General features: G+C 41.7%; 1 protein-coding gene across 6 annotated transcripts in view; it reads left to right on the top strand.

The window, feature by feature from the left end:
• Macrod2 (mono-ADP ribosylhydrolase 2) overlaps nt 1–18,331 on the top strand; it is a 1,832,027-nt gene that overhangs the window by 1,157,137 nt on the left and 656,559 nt on the right. The gene's annotated exons all lie outside the window — the stretch shown is intronic.

The raw sequence follows: 18,331 nt of genomic DNA, 5'->3' as shown, positions 1-18,331 counted from the left end.
AGATAGATAGATAGATAGATAGATAGATAGATAGATAGATAGATAGATTCATAGATAAGGATGCATTACACAGAATGAATTAAACTAGAAACTTTTACTATAAGATAAAATAAGTATTATTTACTTTTAAATTGCCAGTTTCTGCCAGCCTTATTTTACATGTTGATTCTCTTTTTCTTCTTTTATGAAGGTTTTTAATTCTTTAAAGTTAATTTCAAGGGGTTGGTGCTGAAGGCAGCCATGCTGCAGACTTGGCAACATCCATTTTGTTTAAGGCTGATTCACTAGGATTTCATAGAGATGCTGTTGTGGAGGCGTAGTAACTGCTTAGTGAGGTTCTTTATGAGACACTCAGGGATATGGATCCATAGTTTGCATTCATTGCAAACATTGTCACACCTTCCTTTGAGCCATTAAAATGAAGGTATTGAAGGACTCTTAAGGCCTCAACAAAGCACTGAAATCACAACAAGTTCATTTATCGGAGAAAATGCCAGCAAGATACAAGCTAGCGGTACAAATCCAGGTCTGGTCTGCTCAGCTGTGACATTTTGCTTTCCCAGGCCCACAGAGGGAAGGAAGGAGTTGTGATTTGAGTTGGGTGGAGCCCCTACAATCACATCACGATATACTCACCTAGCCGGCCCGCCTTCCGTCCATTCATTTATTTCAATGCTGAGGTGCTGGGCCAGATGCTAAGGAGACAATGGTGGTCCCTACAGACTCTAATTGGAGAAGTGGATCTATAAAATATATTTGCAGTAAGATGAAAATATGAAATGAGGAGCTAAGTACAGAGTCGCTTCTGAAGCTGCTGAGGAGGCAGAACAATAGATAAAGGAGCAATTGCAGAGAAGGCAAAGGAAAGGACCTTCCAGGCAGCGGCGTTAATAAGTGAGCCTAGTGTGGCAAATTAAGTTGTGAATTCAGCTCAGTGGGAGTCACCGATGCTGGCAAGTTCTACCTCTAGCCCTTTCACTTCCATCTCCAGGACTTCTGATTTAAAGACAAATTGAGCTAAATGTGTATTCCATAATAATGTCGGCTGGAAAAATCCCATGTATGTCTCCAAAGACTTAAAAGATGAATATAAGAACCCTGGAACTGGCACGATTCCTTCTCAGTGGCCAATCTTTGCTATTGGACCTTTGAGAAGGAGTGGTGACAGTTCTATAGCTGCAGAGCCTTACACAGCTCTGCGCCTACAGTGGACCAACAAAGCACAGTCGTTATCCACTGGCAGGTACTGGCTTTTTGAAATGTTCAAATAGTTATGTGTCCTTATGTGGAATCACAAACTTTTGGCCAGTGTCTACAGGGCAGGAGCTGTATGTATTTATTACAGCAGTTTCTAGAGAAATTCATACTTACTGCTTTGCATTTTCTCTGAGATAGACTACCACAATGTAGCCCACTGTCTATGGCCACTGGATCTTCCTGGCTCAGCCTCTGCAGGTCTGGGATTGGGAGTACATTCCACCACCACATCTGGTTTAAATCAAGTTTTTCAAAACTGGTCAGACCCTCTGGTAGGTGTGCAGGAAAGCAAGTAGTTCTTTTAGTTTACAGAAAATCCTGACCGATTCATGACCGAACACAGGCGAGCACACGCTGCACCTGCTAACCTTCAAAGTTAATGTCTGATCTCGTGTGTTTGCAACATATAAATCACTGTTGTTTCCAGAAAATAAGAGCACAGTGAGCACCGATGAGTTAACCGTTGTATGTCATGACTCCTCAGAAAAACAAGCTCTTTGTAGCTCACATGAGCTCTTTGTCTTTGCACAGGCAGAATTTACTTTCTTATTTTTATCCATGTTTTAATGGGAACAATAGGGCTAATTTTATTACCCAGGTGGAAAGTTCTAACTCTGATCTACTCATCTTATCCGACCTTATGAGCTAATGAACTTCTCCAGCCTCCAGCCTGGGCGATGTCAGCGTCTGCCTCCTGTAGCTGCTAGTGGGTGGAGCTGGTGTGTGGGGGTCCAACAGAGAATGGGGCACGAGGGGCTGTTTAGTGAACTCTTGTTCCATTTCTCCTCCCCTTGGCTTTACCATTCAGTCAATCAGCTTCACAATGTGTTTTGATTTAGAAAAAAGCAAAGACAAGACAAACAAACAAAAAAACGCCCTTTAGATTTATGAGAGAATATGTGGCAATTCAGATTCCTGAGGAGAGAATGTGGCCGAGAGTCAGAGCTCTGGCCCCTAAGTCCTTTTGCGTGAGTCTTGGCACATCAATTCACTCCAATGCACACAGATGTGCAATTGCTTAGTGCTATGAAGCATAATGTCATCACTGTGGAAGTACATTAAGAATCTGAAATTGTAAGTGTTACCCCAAACTGTATGATAATACATAGATAGCATGGTTGTTTTTTCTTGATTTAAGAATTTTTGGTCTTACTCTCTATATTTTTTCAATTCTGACTTGTATTCTAACCTTAGCACAGTGGTTCTCAACCTTCCTAATGCCACAACCCTTTAGTTCAGTTCCTTAAGTTGTGATATCCCACAACTCTAAGTTTACTTTTGTTGCTACTTTGCAGCTCTAATTTTGCTACTGTTATGAATCGTAAGGTCAATAGCTGTGTTTTCCGATGGTCTTAGGGGACCCCTATGAAAGAGGGTTATGACCCTCATGTAGAGAACCAGTGTTAGAAGATTTCTGTCTTGATGGACCTCAATTGTATCAAATCATTAACATCAGGTTTGGAAGAGAACTTTCATGCTCCCCAGCTGAGTAGTCTTCGCCACCTGTGCCATGGCTGATGACACCTGAGGCACACAGATACCTCCTGAAACAATGTCCAGGAGCTCGCTATGTGATTAGTTTTCCACATGTAAACAAAACTTTGACTTATTTTCAGCTACATCTTGATCAAATTTTTCTTTTAATATTTGCGTAGTATTGTTTGATAGTCTCTAGTGCCATGGTGGCTTGAAAAATTTAAGAATGGATAGCAGATCTTGTGATTGTCTTTATTTATTCCTCGCATACAATGCTTTTTGGTGTATCAAAAGTGTATTCTCAACCAAGGCTTTATAATCAATATGGCATTAAAGCACAATACTACATCTTATAATGAATAAAGTTTTAGGATAGTTTGTAATTATTTCTCTGTGTGTACTGTTGAAGAAAAAATTTCCTTTTTCTAAAGCTACAGAGACCTTATATTCCAAGTCATATGTTCTTCACAAATGTGCTCACCTCTGCTGGATGTAAATAGTACCCTATGTCAAGAGCAACTGAGCAAATACACACACGATAAATTATTTGAAGCTTTTGAGGTGCATGCTCAATGTAAAAACAAGCAAACAAACAAAAAACCCCAAACAACAGCAGCAACAGCAATAAACGTGGCCTGTGCAGAAATAATGCTTCTCTGATTGATGAGTGTCAGGGCGGGGTGTTGCATAAAAAGCAGCACCCAGGACTCATCTAGAAGAAACAGTGTTGTCCTGGCTCCTAACTCTAATCTCTGAGAGACAAAGGGAAAGACCAACAGGGCAAGAGGCTGCCTTTTGCTGCGTACAAATTGTTTGGGTGGCACAGTGTTACAAAGGAAGAAAGAAGAGGAGAAAGAACAAGAGAAGGAGAGGGAGCAGAAGGAGGAGATCCTGTTGTTTTAAAATTCAAGTGTCACCATATAAAACCAATTTCTTTTGAAGGAACTGAAACCTAGGCAAGAGTAAGCCTCCATTCCACTCATCAAGATGGGATGGAGCCTCTCCAGCTGGTGGCCCAGTTCCCATCATGCTATATGTAATGCAGTAGGCCCCCTTCTTCCATTCTGTGAGCATGTGAGGTTCCATGTAGTGGGTGTCATTTCTGGTCCCTCATTCCTTATTCCAGACATGTTTGTTTTAATTCTTCACTCAATCCCACATGGCACATAACCACAGTTGTGCCTTCTCTGAAATTATTCTTTAGGTGATACCATGCTGGCTTGTTAGGTCACCCCGACAGATGCTGACATTTCTTACCATTGCCTTCTCACCTCCAGTCCAAAGGGTTTCCAGAAACATTTCCTGTCCTGTTATCTTACAAACAGGCTTCCTCAGAGAAGCACACTATGCTTTCCCAAGAAGCCACTGTGTGTTGTGAACGGACTTACACATGCTACATGCCTATCTACAGGCTGAAACCTTAGCCCTTCCTTCCCTTGTCCAGATGGAACCCAGGGTTTTCCGTCCTTAGTAGCCAGTTCAAATGCCTCTACCTTCCCAATAAACAAACATTGGAAAAAAGACCCTCACTAGTAATCAAATAAATGCAAACATAAAACCTAGTGGGAAGAGGCCAGAAATTAAGTTACCTGTTGTTTAAATCCTGATAAATATTGCACATATAATATAGTTTATAATAAAAATTGGGAAAAGGAAAATACCTTTTGCTCTTCTTTTCTTCCTTGCCACATAGACTGCCGGAACAAGTATTAGTGAGAATATAGCGATAGAGCTTTGAAAACAGGTGTTGGGGCTGATAACCAAATGTCAGATAGAAGGAAGTTTCTCTTTGAAGGAACCTTTCTTTAATACGTGAATATGTGAAGTGGCAGTGGCAGATCAAGACAATTAGCACTCTTGGACTGCAGTGAATTTAGGGTCTGGGCAGCACGCCTCGTGACTGCCAACACCATGCACATAAAACGATGCTAGATTTTGTGTGTGTGTGCAGTAAATTTACATAGTGAAGTTTATAGGTAATAGATATGTGTGTATATAGTGGACTTTATATATTGTACCTATAAAGTGAGTTTTGGAGAAGTCAATACCAACGTATATGTAATCAATGCTCACAATATATATAGTCATTTGTGGGACATGCATTAAAGATAATAATGTTAAATTATAGTACAGGGTCAGAAAAATTTATACTAAAGTATTATTTGGACAAAAATTAGCTGGATTTTTAAATACATAAATTAGAGATTGGGTGGGAAAGAGAGAAAAAAAATGTTGAAATTGATTCTTAAGAAAAACCCACCTGAGTACCGGAGAGACGGCTGCGAATCAAGTGCTTCCTGCCTGAGTGTATTGACTGGCATTTGGATCACCAGAGCCGTGTAAGATTACGCAGGCGTGGTGGACACATCCTGTGGGACTCTGCTTGGGAGTTCTCATCTCCAGGTACAAGCAAGAGGTGGCGTTTCAACATATAGCATGGAGAATGATCACAGAAGACACCAGCTGATAACTTCAGGCTTCGACCTCTCCGCGTGCACGTGCCTCTATGCACACTTCAGCGTACACTCACATGCATGAACACAACACACACACACACACACACACACACACACACGAGTTTTCTTTTTATAATTTAATTTTATTTATATATTTATTTATTACAATTTATTTACTTTGTATCCCCACTGCAGCCCCCTCCCTTGTCTCCTCCTAGTCCCACCCTCCCTCTTCTCCCCTTATACCCTTTCCCTAGTCCACTGATAGAGGAGGGCCTCCTCCCCTTCCATCTGACCCTAGTCTATCAGGTCTCATCAGGACTGGCTGCATTGTCTTCCTGTGTGGCCTGGTAAGGCTGCTCCCCCCTCAGGGGGAGGTGATCAAAGAGCCAGCCACTGAGCTCATGTCAGAGACAGTCCCTGTTCCCCTTACTAGGGAACCCACTTGGATATTGAGCAGCCAATGGGCTTCCTTTGAACATGGGGTCTAGGTCCATTCCATGCATAATCCTTGGTTGAAGTATTGTCTCTGGAGGCTCCCCTGAACCCAGGTATTTTGGCTCTGTTGTTCTCCTTGTTGAGTTCCTGTCCCCTCCAGGTCTTTCTATCTCCCTTTTCTTCCATAGGGATTCTGACCAAAGTTTGGCTATGAGTCAGTTTCTCTTTCGATACCCTGGTGGGTAGAGTCTTTCAGGGGTCCTCTGTGAGCTGAGCCAGGGGCTATGAATTTTCTTAAGTTTAATTAAATGCAACTAATCAAATTTAAGAAGATGCAACTAATCAATTCTAGTTAATACCTACAAAGGACCACACACGATTATTTCCCATTGTTCTGTGGTTTGCAATTCATAGTACTCTCTGTCTCTGTCTCTGTCTCTGTCTCTGTGTGTGTGTGTGGGGGGGGTGTCTGTGTTTGCTGAAGCTGAGGCTAGAAGTCAGCCTTGTGTGTGAAGTCAACTGTTTGTCTTGTTTCTGAGGATAGGCCTCTCAGTGGTACCTAGGATTCACCTTGTAGGCTAGGCTAGCTGGCTAGCAAGACTCTGGGACCCTAGAACCCATCCATCTCTGCTTCCCTCAGGCCACCACGACCAACTGTTTTATATGGTTGCTGAGGACTGAACTCAAACCCTTCCTCATGCTCAAGTCACAGTCTTTTCACTGACTGAACTATCTCCCCAGCCCCATCATCTAATGTCTTATCCTCAAAACAAAACAATAACAAAAGGCCTACCAATTGCTCTTAATCAAAATCCAAATACGGCTTTTGTTTCAAATACATTGTTTAAAAATGTGCATTTGAAGCTTAAGCAGGCATTTAATGCTGTGAAAGTGCCAGTTGTTGAGGGTGTGGTGAAGACATTGCACTTGGGCCTCTCTCTCCCCCTAAAGGTGACTCACTCAGATAGCTTTCCTTAGCTGTACTGAGATTCACCCAGGGGTTGGGTTTCCAGAGTCCCCCCGCACATACAGTGTTGAGAGTCATGTCTTAGCCTCATCAGACTAGAAGTGCCCAGCTCGGGAAGGAATTTTGTTGTTTCTGATCTCACTGCAAAAATTCTCATTTATCTCTTTCTTCAGCATTATCAGAAAAAAAAAATGTTTTTGCAGCAAATAAATGACAAGTCTGTAAGTGGATGTTAATGAAATTTTAATGAATGTGAGGGGCTGGCACCGTATACCCTGCAGAACTCCTTTATTTTCTTAAAGAAAAGAAAAAAATATGCTAAGAAGAAGAAGAAGAAGAAGAGAAGCTTTAATGCTGAAAGCTTGCAGATGCTACAGCTTGCAGAACAGAACAGAGGCAGCCTCCTTTGGGCTGCTGATTTTCCCCAGGTCTCCTGGAGGCCTGTGGCAACCCGTGGTCAGCCATCCTGCAGATCACAGCACCTGCCAGCTGCTGAGGAGAAGGCCCAGTGATTTCTGCTCACGGCCCCTGCTGCCTCTGTGTAGGAGAGCTCTGCCTCACATGCAGTATCTATTGCATGTTGTTCCTTTTGCCATTCTAGGGAGTGTCGCCGACCAAGTCTGGGACAGTTACTGTGTGTTGATACACTCACCCAAATCAGCATCAGCATGGAGTGTCTTTTTTTTTTTTTTTCTACAAACATAGGGACTTTGGCTCTGGGCCTAGAATATCTAAGTCAATTTAAGAATCCAATTGTTACAAAGGGTTTGGATTTAGGGGAGAAAAAGGTGTGCATCCTAATATCTAAAAGCTGTCCACATTTACATCCCAGCTTTCTGGAAGGATGTGTGTGTGTGTGTGTGTGTGTGTGTGTGTGTGTGTGTGTGGTGGTGGTGGTGGGGAGGATGTTGCCTCCTTGACAGAAAGAGGAGATGGGAGGTGTTTAGCAAACCGTCTTTAACTGGCTGGGTGTTTCTCACTCCTGTTAAATTCCATTGTCTCTAGTGCTTTCCCCCACCCCATCCCAACCTTGGGCCACAGCCCTTCCAGAATATGAATGATTGCCCGTAGCCTCAAAGTGCATTTTCCATAGAAAACCATTTTCCACTTTTACAATACTAAGACAATCCTGCTCATTGTTAGAGACCCTTATATGACTTTGAGTTCTTCAGAAGAGAACAGTAATTCTCTACTGACAGCTTCAGTGGTCGAAAGAGGAATCAAAGTCAATGCATTATTAATGGCTCTCCTTTTTAATGACTCAATCACGGTGGAAAATACTTTTAAACATTTTACTTCATATAATTTTTACACTCAGAGAAGCCTGCCCACAAATTAAGGGATCCAAATCGCTGAATAAAACCAGAAATAGTGAGTTAGAGGCTCTTCAACATCCTGGTCTGTTGAAGAGACTGCCTGGGTGAACTCAACGCACCCTGACAGGTGGAGAACCTGGCCAGTGATTTGGTTAGCTGGGACTGCAGCTTAGAGCCAGGCTTTAGAATCCTAGCACCAAAATCCTCGGCAGGTCTCAAGAAAGCTCTAAGGCTTGTGTTGTGGTTTCTCCATCCAGTAAGCGAGGCTAACAATGTCTCTAGGACAGATACTGCATGAGGGCTGATGGAGACAGCATAGGTGAAATGTATCCTGAAGGCCTTAGGCTCTTGACTTCTTGTCTGACTCCAGGTAGCAAGGGTAAGGACCTTGATGGGAAAAACAGTTATAGAAGCTGGCTGGCAGAGTTGCTTTGGACTCCGATACAGCACCGGGAGAGGGAGCCATGGAGAAAGAATAGGAGGGAGAGGAGACGGAAGAAAGAGCAAGAGACTGGAAGAGAAAGACATCATTGCCTTTGAGATGGAACCATCAAAGAAAGATGGAGGAGTCTAGACTCAAAGCAAGCTCATGTCATGGTGTGGGAATGATCTTGAAAGAATCTATGAGTTGTGTTTGTTTGCATTATAAGTAGAATTTTTAAAAATTGAGTTTCAGGTCAGGCCCTGGCAACAAATTGCTAATTACATTTTACATCTTCTCTGAGGCTATTTTTTGGTTGCTGTTCTTTTGAGACAGGGTTTCTCTGTGTAGCCTTGGCTGTCCCGGACTGGTTTTGTAGACCAGGCTATCTTGGAACTCACGGAGATATGCCTGCCTCTGCCACATCAAGTACTAGGATTATAGGTGTGTGTCACCAAACCTGGCTTAAAGCTAGCTTCTAACTAACTCAGGAGAGTTATGGGTTACCGAGCAGCTGCTCTTGTCAGGCCTGCCTGGCTCTTACCATGCGTAGACTCATCTCATCTAACAATGCTGAGATGCGTTATGGGGCCCCTTTCTAAGAAAGCCCTCAAGCCCCCATCTAAAACAAGTAAAACTCAGAGAGAGCAGGTGCACCCGACCCCAAGTTGCATAGCTATTAAGCAGCACGAGCTAGAATCTGAATTTAGGCCTTTGATCTTTGAGTCTGTGCTGAGACCATCCTGTGCCACCCACCGAAGCAATGGGCGAGACTCGCGCTATAAAAGGGTAATGACAGGAACTTGCAAAAATAACAGAATTCTACTTTAGGGAGGTTTGATACTTGGTTACTTTATTGCCACTGTGGCAAGTGATGACAGGTGTGTGTGTGTGTGTGTGTGTGTGTGTGTGTGTGTGTGTGTTATTGTTCCTTCCGTTCTAATTTATTTGCATCCGTTCTTCTGCTGTTTCTAATCCCCCACTTTAAACTACAGCGACTGATTACTTCGGGCCGCAGCTACTTACAGAACGAAACAGTCAGGGTCATTTAGAATGTCCCTTAACAGAGTATTTAGACTTTCTTGTTTCTGGCTACTGATAACAAATTGTCATTAAATCTTAAACACAGCATAAACAAGGCATGACCAGATTGTGAATAGTTCCTAATTCCACAAAGGGAGATTACAGCCTTGTAGATACCATTAAATGTTGAACACACCCTGAGGAAGTCATTCCAAAGCCAAGACTGTTTTCATGAATGCTGCGTTCTAGAAATTAGAATTGCCCAGAAGAATTGACCTTGGCAAAAATAAACAAACAAAAACCCTACACACCCTGATTTTAAGTGTCTGTCCCAAATTTTATGCTTCTGTGGCCACCTGTGTTACCAATCTACAAAGTGATAAACATTGTCTGAACTAAGTCCTATACCTTTTGGTGGATATTGTCAGTGCAAAAACACAGCTCTCAGCTTAAAGGGAACACAAGTTCATTTATTCTAGAGCCAAATCTGGATGACCACAACCAGGGAGTACAGATTTAAGTTACCCCAAATTCCATGCTCCGATGTGCCAACAATTACACGGAGTTTCATAGTTTCACGCAACAAAGAAAGTCATATATCAAAGCAATTTAAAAATACATCACACATCAGGGGTGGTTACAGCAAGATGGGGAAGCTTAACATCAGCCTAAGACGTTGTCTGATGACATCATTAGCTTTGGGGTTGGTAGAAACTAGTGGCATGCTAGGCTGATAGATTCCAGTGGACTTTTATTTATTAATCACAAGTTGTTAGTTTTGACACAAGTGTGGGCAAGGACTGGCTACTCAGGGTCTAAAGCTGGCCTGTGATAAGGTAAGTAGCCCCTGAAGCTGTAATGCACCAGTTTTTCCACACTGCTACAGTTCTAATCGGTCAATCAGCCCTTCCAAACACTGCTTCTTCCCGGGAATTCTTATTGACAATGTGCATCTTCCACTCAGCTTTCTCTATAACAGGAGAAGGAATTGCAGAGATAAATGCACCGTGCCAGAGAATTTCTTTCTCTCTCAGCCTGTTCACTTTCTCTTGGCATAGCCTGTGATATCAGTATCTCTCTGAAAATGCAGCAGAACCCACCCCCTGCCCCAACCATAGCTGAAGTCGCTGTACAGCCCTGCCAAAGTATTGTCACAGTTATTGGCTTCTTTTTTAAATTAGAGAATTTGCTTTTATTAATGTAGATAAAGATGCTGGCTTTGCTTTTGGACTCAGAGGGAGTGTTCATCACTTAAAACCTATGTGAACCAGTTATTTAAGTATTGCAAAGATGCCCATCATTTTAGAACATTGGCCCATAACTCCTCTGTGCATTGTAATAAACTGAGAACATTTGAAAAATACTGTTTACTGTGTTTCTTTTTCAGAAATAGTGACTTAATTCCTCCCTGGGTTTGGAAATTTAACACAATTCTCCAGGGAATATCAAATACGCTGAAGTTTGGGAAACACTGATCCACCACCTATTCAGAGTTTTAACAAGACTGTTGGGTGCCTCATGTGCACATTAGAGAAAGATTGATTTGTTTTGATTAAAAGATTACAACTCTGATATTTGTTAAATCTGCTGTTTTAAGGTTCAAGGGGAGTACAGGCCTGTCAGCAAGATTCAGAGCACATGAAGAAAATAGCTGGGCATGGGGAATTGGGTAGGGGCTATGCTAATTAATGGAGAATTGAGTATAGACTATATGAATTAATGGCAACAATCAGTGTTGTTGGTCATAAGTTTGGAGGCTTCCCATTTTGTTCCTTCTGATTCTAGATCGAGGTGGACACCAGAATCAAATGAAGGTTGGGCACAGTTTTGGCTCATCGAGGGTAGTGGTACTGGGCTGTCAAATGCACATACTTCTGAAGGGAGACCAACACAAAGTTCCATTTATCCCTTGTCCCTTAGATTTACTTCTCTTACCTCAGCAGATCTTCAGAGAAGAGAGAACTCACCTGTCGAGTGTTCCCCCTAATGAGTGTACCCCACTTGCTATAACACCAGTAGAGAGCATAGTATGCTCTGCTGAAGAACAACTCCAGAGAAGAGAGAACTAGCAAGACAGCAGCCTGCTCCAGAGCAGTGGCCAGTCATATGTCCCACTGGCCTCGGAAAGCAAGGCAAAGAGTTTTCTGGGAGTTGTTTCTGTTTAAGGCAGATAGTGGAAAGGCTGGAGAGGATATTAGTCATTCCAATGTCCTCTTGGTAGATTAGGACGAGGGAAGATAGGCCTGCATGGCCTCTCCAGGAGAATGTCTCTTTCTACATGAAGAGGGCTTGAGGCAGAAGAGTGGCCAATGAAAGGGCCTGCTGATAGGCCCAGAGAAACAGGGAGGGCTACTCAAAGAGCAGCCAGGGGTTATGCTCACCAAGGTGTATTGTCCAGATGATGTTTTCTTCTCAGTGTTTTTCTATCCATATACTTGAATTTCTTTTAATGACTTGTCAGTCATATAGGTTTCAACAGGTATTGAGGAATCTTAATCAATGGAGGTGGTAACTGGTTTCCTCAGATCAGTGGCTGCATCACTTATTCCATTCAAGAATCTTGAACTCATATCTTTTAAAGTAGCAATTTATCTTTTAGAAACGCAGAGGACTCAGGAGAGAGTGTGGGAGAAAGGGGGAAGAAAGAGCTGTTTGATTTACCCCTTCTGAATATTCTGAAACCTAGCCTTTCTCTTCCCTTTATCCTCTTCTCTTAACTTGTATGCAGGGAGGATAAGGTTTTTTTATAATCAGAAAATGGTGCAAAGCCCAAGCAATAATCACCAACAGAAATCTCATGGCACAAAGGGCACCAGAAAACTTAATCTTAGGTGCTGGTCACTCCACCAAGACTGCAGCATGCTTAATGATGAATTATCTCTACTGTATCAGCAATACTCATTGAAAATACTTTCTCCCCATACCCTTGCTTCTTTTCTACAGACATCTGGCTACATCTCAAGTATCTAGCTGAAACCAGAGAACATATGAGGCCTCCTCATTGCCAACCTATTTTTAACATCTAACTCATTTGATCTTTACCTGAGTTCTTTGTTTTGATGGTGGGTCAGCGGTGGGGGGGGTTAGAATCAGGAAGATATGAACTGAAGTCTTAACAATACTGCTTGCACAGAGACTAGGAAATTATAAAACACACACATGAATACAGATACAGACAGACAACCAATACTCACAGGGTACATGTACACTGATGTCTAGTTTTGGTTTTGCTTTCTAAAAATAGCATCATATTTTTATATTCTTCTCTGCTCCTGCTCCTAATCATGTTACATACAGATCACTGTCAAACTCTCTCAAAATGAGGTGGTAGGGATGATAACTCATTTTTTAAATGTAATTGATGGACTACAAAATTTTTAACGATTTTCCCAGAGATGGCTGTTCCATTTGTTTTCAAGCATTTTCTAGAGGAGGCTTTTGGCACCATAGTATGAAATACATTCTCAGTTGAGGGATGGCTGTATCGAAATATGCATATATATTTAATCTGTGTTTAGCACGCATATTTAATTTTAATAGATGTTGCCAGGGAATTCTGAAAAAGCCATTGCATTTCGCACTCCAGCAGCAGGGTCTAAATCACTCTTCCTCACTGCGTTATTACGTTGCCTCTCTGACTTTCACAGATGTGTTGCTCCTCCTCCACTGCCCCAGATGGTGACCATCTTTTCAAGTGTCTGCTAGCCACTGATGGGCTAGGTTCCGAACCGGCCTGGTTATACCCTTCTGTCTCAACCTCCCTGACCTTAGCTGTTTCACACAGTCATTGTAGGGAGTAAGTAAAGTAGTTATGTGAAGGCATAAAACATATTTTATATATAGGAGATGATATATAGCAAGTTTGAATGTCTATATCCTTTTATCTTCAACAACATAAATGTATATATTTTGCAAAATTCTGCTATTGAATCCCTTTTTCTGGACATTTTGCAGTGTCTCCATCTCTCTGAAAATTCTCCTTTTCTATAATTTCTACTTTCCAAACTGTTCTGATATAAATAAGGTGACTCTCTGATCCATCATATTTGTGCCGTGCAGGACCCCTGAGCTCTGTTGCTAGATCTCCTTGTCCTACCGCTAAGCAATGGCCCGCAGTGGGAGCAGGCCCTCGTCCCTGCTCTGCTGTGTTGCTAGAAGTCCCATTTCCTGCAGGGCTCATGGGCACTGTCGTCCTGATGCTGGGGCTATGGTAGCATTCCATGAATTTCATCTCTACCATGATGTCTTTTCAACTTCTCACTCACTGTTCCCACTCTACTTCATCCTCAAGAGGATTAATATAGCTAACTCAGCAGGATTTCCTGTGCTGTTCCTTTAAAAAATTGGTTTTTAAATTGAGTTATGTGTATGTGCATGTCTGTGGATAGATTCTTGTCAGCACAGCTCCCCAGTCCCTCCAGTTTCTATAGGTCAATAGTTGGGCCTGTAGAGATTGCACAGCAGTTATAAGTGAGCACTGCTCCTGTGGAGGACCTGGATTCAGTTCCAAGCACCCGCATCGGGAAGTCTACAATTGCCTATAACCCCAGTTCTAGGGGATGCAATGCCTGCTGGGTACACACACACTCACACACACTCACACACTCACACACACTCATGCAGGTGCACACACACACACACATACACATAAATTTAAAAAAAACTCTTAAAAAGTCTTTTACCAGATGTAAGGGCAAATCTGTAGCACTAGGAGGTACATGTCACCCCTAAAATCAGTCAAATTTCCTGGTTCCTGCACCCTGTTTCCACCCTAACAGTTTCCTTCCTCACCTGCTCTTTTCCAGGCATGCGACACAGTGGCCAGCTGAATTTCATCTGTTTGGCTTCCCTTGGTTCACAATATAAAGTTGCTTTGCGTCCACAATGGTACATTTTCATCTGTTTTGTTCTTTTTCACTGTTTCCCAGTCTTCCAATGAAGGTGGACATCACAATGTGTTTAGCTAGCCTGTGCTGATGGACACTTTAGTTCTAATTCTGTTTCTAGCTTAACAATTAATTCACTAAATGAAGAAGATAGACTGTAAATGATTGTGTTTTCTGAAAAAAAAATTATATAGGAATCTGAGAGTTGATTTGCTTTATATGTGAAAGATATTTTACTCACTGAAGTATTATATAGTTTGCTTTTTAGAAATAAGAATCTAGACTTGGATGTCTACCAGTTACCCTTTTGAGTCATAATAACAATAATTCACACATTCTGAGCATTGATATGCACCACCCCAGGCTAAATATTTTACATACATTCTGTCCCTTTAAATTCTCTCAGAAGTCCAGAAAGAAAATGCTGCTATTATAGTCACTGTTCAGAAAGAAAGCAAGTGTGCAGAGGACCACTACAATGCCAAGTCAAGAGCAGCGCTTTTATGTTTGCTGCATGTGGGGGTCTCTCAAGGTCCGACCTTCTCCTTATCTCCTTATGTGTGTGGAGTTTGAACAGGGGAGGGAGCAGGGATGAAAAGCTATCTTGGGTCTAAGAGTTTAATCAAGAGCAAGTTGTGCTCCCAAACAGGCTGGAAGGCACAAGAAACTCAGTGCTCCTATCTGTCAGAATTCTGGGCTTCAAGATGCTTTCTTATAATTCATTTATATCTTTCAGAGAGATACTCTACTCTGAGACAATATATGCATATCATACGTACCACAAACATTTCACCCGATAGTCGGAGCACTTTTTTCCTGCAGCCTCATTTCTAACTTAGGAGCCCTGTGATTAGTATTTAGCATGTTTTACCTACAAAAACTTGATTGGCTGATGGTAAAAAAAAAAATTAGTCAATTCAGCATGATGTAAGTGAAGGGGTCATTCCTGTATGATCAGCCATATTCTAGCAAAGAGTTTATTTATTATTTATTTTTAATAATAATAATAATAATAAATATTATTAAGAGTAAACACAATAAGAAAGTATGGCTTTTCACATCCTTTTTCTTTAAATATGCTCAGCTGAAATTTTGTTGTGTGAGGAAAGGAGAAAACAAAACAAAACAAAAACCTTCCTGCCTGAACTTTTAAATGTTAAAGATGAAGGTCATTCACACTGGAATTTACACTTCCTAAATGGCTTGTTTATAGTTGAAGTCCACTTACTTGCCAAATATCAAACATTCCGTTTAAGGATGAAGGCCAACTGGGTTTCTCAATTGTTTTAAAAAGGCACAAATGAAACACAGACATTCCAAACTCCTTGGCTGCAAATGTGACTCCTGGTATCGAGTGCCTTTAGCACATGTACTGACCTGACTCTTGTTCCAGCGCTGGTTCTGTTCACCCTACAAGGGTTCAGCTGCTGAATTAGAGCCTTCAGAAAACAACAAGTTACTAGGATCAAACTGCTTTAATTAGGTGTCCTTCTACGTAACATGGGAAACCATAATCTAAGGGACTGCTCTTTAGCTTAAAAACCAGGCAGAGGTCTTTAACGTGGCCTGTTTACCAGGCCACTCAGTGAGCAGGAATTGATCTACAGTCTCATAGCACCAGAGTCAAAGTCCCAGTTCAACTGTCATCCTTTGCTGTTTGGACAAAAATTGCTCTGCAAGGAAATGCAGTAGGGATTTAGTTAGCCGGGTGTAAGGAACCAATAGTTGTCAAAAATACTGCCTTCAGCAGTAAGCGACTGACCAATTTCCTTGTTTGGCCAAACACAGTGGACTATGATTCCTGTTGTAATACCACATAGAGAATGCTCCAAAGAGAACATTATCCCTGGTCCCCGAGGACCTACTCTCCAGGACCTTGTAGTATTCTTCTCCTATCGCTCAGAAACTGGGAAAGAAGTGGTGAATCACATATGGAAAGTTTTTAGCAAATGGTAGAGGGTAGCAAAATGCTGGGTTTTTTTGTTTGTTTATTTATTTATTTTTTTAACCAAACTGTGTTGGCCATAACTCACTACTGTGACCATGACCATGACTAAGCTGAGAAATGTAGATGTGTATTTAAGGGGAAAAAAATCATAAGTGGAAGCGCTCCTTAGATCATGTTTAAGAAAATTCATGAATGGAAACCCTCCTTAGATCATGTTTAAGAACCTTCAATTCAGTATCTGAGAAAAGTAGTCACTCAGTACATGTGATCTTGCTTCTTTTGAATGTAGAGCATGTAGCGCAGGGGGAAGAGTGTCTGAGAACACAGGCCATCTAAGAAGACTATGAATTGTGGCCCTGTGGCAAGGCCACTTGCTGAGGATGACAGGGGTGACTCTGAGAAACTCTTCCTGGACACTAGGCTGCTTATTCTTTTCCCCTTTTGAACTTCCCCTGACCTTCAGCCTAGTTTCATGGTGTGTAATTTGCATATACCCTTACAATAAACCTTGCTCATCTCTAGCATCTCTGACTTCTCCAGGTTTTGCCTTCGTTACAAACCAGGTTCAGCCATCACTGGGCAAGCCCATGAACTGCATGCATCTCACCATTTTCCAACTCCCAGTCACATCTTGCAGACTTAGAACTTAAACCCATCAATTTATTCTTGGTATGATTGTTAAAATGCTTCCTTCTTCCTACACCTTATGATTAGCTTAGCTGAATTTTAAAGAATTCCTCTAAGAATTATTTTTATGAAGGCCATCTGGTAAAACAAATTAATCTCTGAGGAATGTTAATCAGACTAATTGCTAATTAAATGTCCTCCTTGATTTTATTAGTTATAGATTGGGAAGTGTTTATGATGCACATTAATTTTTGTTGCGACTCTGAGAAAGCATTCGTTTTCCCCTTCAGCTTGCATATATGACATTCGTGAGTGATGTTATTAAAACATACACTTTCCCATTTTTCAAATACACTAGTTCTTGTTGGATCAGCTCACCATAACTAATCTTGAAATGCAGAGCCTGAACTTATTCAGATGTATTCAGAGTGCCTCGCCTTCATGATCGTTCAGATACTTTGTGGTCTGTGGAGCTTTGTAAATATTATTTTTAATGTATAAAACAATTGCCAGTGGATTTGACTCAGTCATAAGTGGCAAGGAGGTTTAATTTTCTAGCCAATGGATTGATAACAACTGCCTGTTGTATACTGTAGAGAAGAATCTTTAGACTACCATGTATTTAGTGGACCATCAGTTACAAACCGATATTGATGCATTCAGTATTGAATGAAGACAGGCCAACTTTTCTGACAGTGACAACTGGAGACAACTGGAGTCTGAAGCCAACAAACAATTGATCAAACCCAGACAAGCTTCAGGGACAAGCTCTTGGTTCTTTATTGAAATCTCTGTCTCAATACAGCTAAATAGAAAAAAAAAATGAAAGCCCACATTTTGTTTGCATTCATTTTTCCTCTCTAGAAATAAGTGAGGGATTTGGTTAAAGCAGTTTTTTAAAATGTATTTATTTTTATTAATTACAGTTTATTCACTCTGTATCCCGGCTGGAGTCCCCTTCCTCATCCCCTCCTAATTCCACCCTCCCTCCCTCATCTCCTCCCATGCCCCAGCACAAGTCCACTGATAGGGGAGGTCCTCTTACTCTTCCCTCAGACCCTAGATTATCAGGTCTCATCAGGACTGTCTGCATTGTCTTCCTCTGTGGCCTGGTAAGGCTGCTCCCCGTCAGGGGGAGGTGATCAAAGAGCAGGCCAATCAGTTCATGTCTGAGACAGTCCCTGTTCCCCATTACTAGGAAACCCTCTTGGACACTGAGCTGCCATTAGACATATAATGTAGGATAAACCTACTAAAATCTATATACCTAAAGAACCTAAGCAAGAAGGAGGATCCGGGTTAAGATGATCAATCCTCATTTAGAAAGGCAAATGGGACAGACATCATAAGAGGGAGAAAACAGGGAACAGGAGAGAAGCCTACAGAGGGCCTCTGAAAAACTGTACCCAGTAGGGTATCAAAAGCAGATGCTGAGACTTATAGCCAAAATTTGGGCAGAGTGCAGAGAATCTTATGAAAGAAGAGGGAGATAGAAAGACCTGGAGGGGACAGGAGC

This window comes from Psammomys obesus, unplaced genomic scaffold, assembly GCF_907164565.1.
Source record: "Psammomys obesus unplaced genomic scaffold, mPsaObe1.curated_primary_1811, whole genome shotgun sequence".
Classification (NCBI taxonomy): Eukaryota; Metazoa; Chordata; class Mammalia; order Rodentia; family Muridae; genus Psammomys; species Psammomys obesus.
Note: the sequence above shows the minus strand (reverse complement) of the source record. Positions and strands in the feature narration are given on the sequence as shown.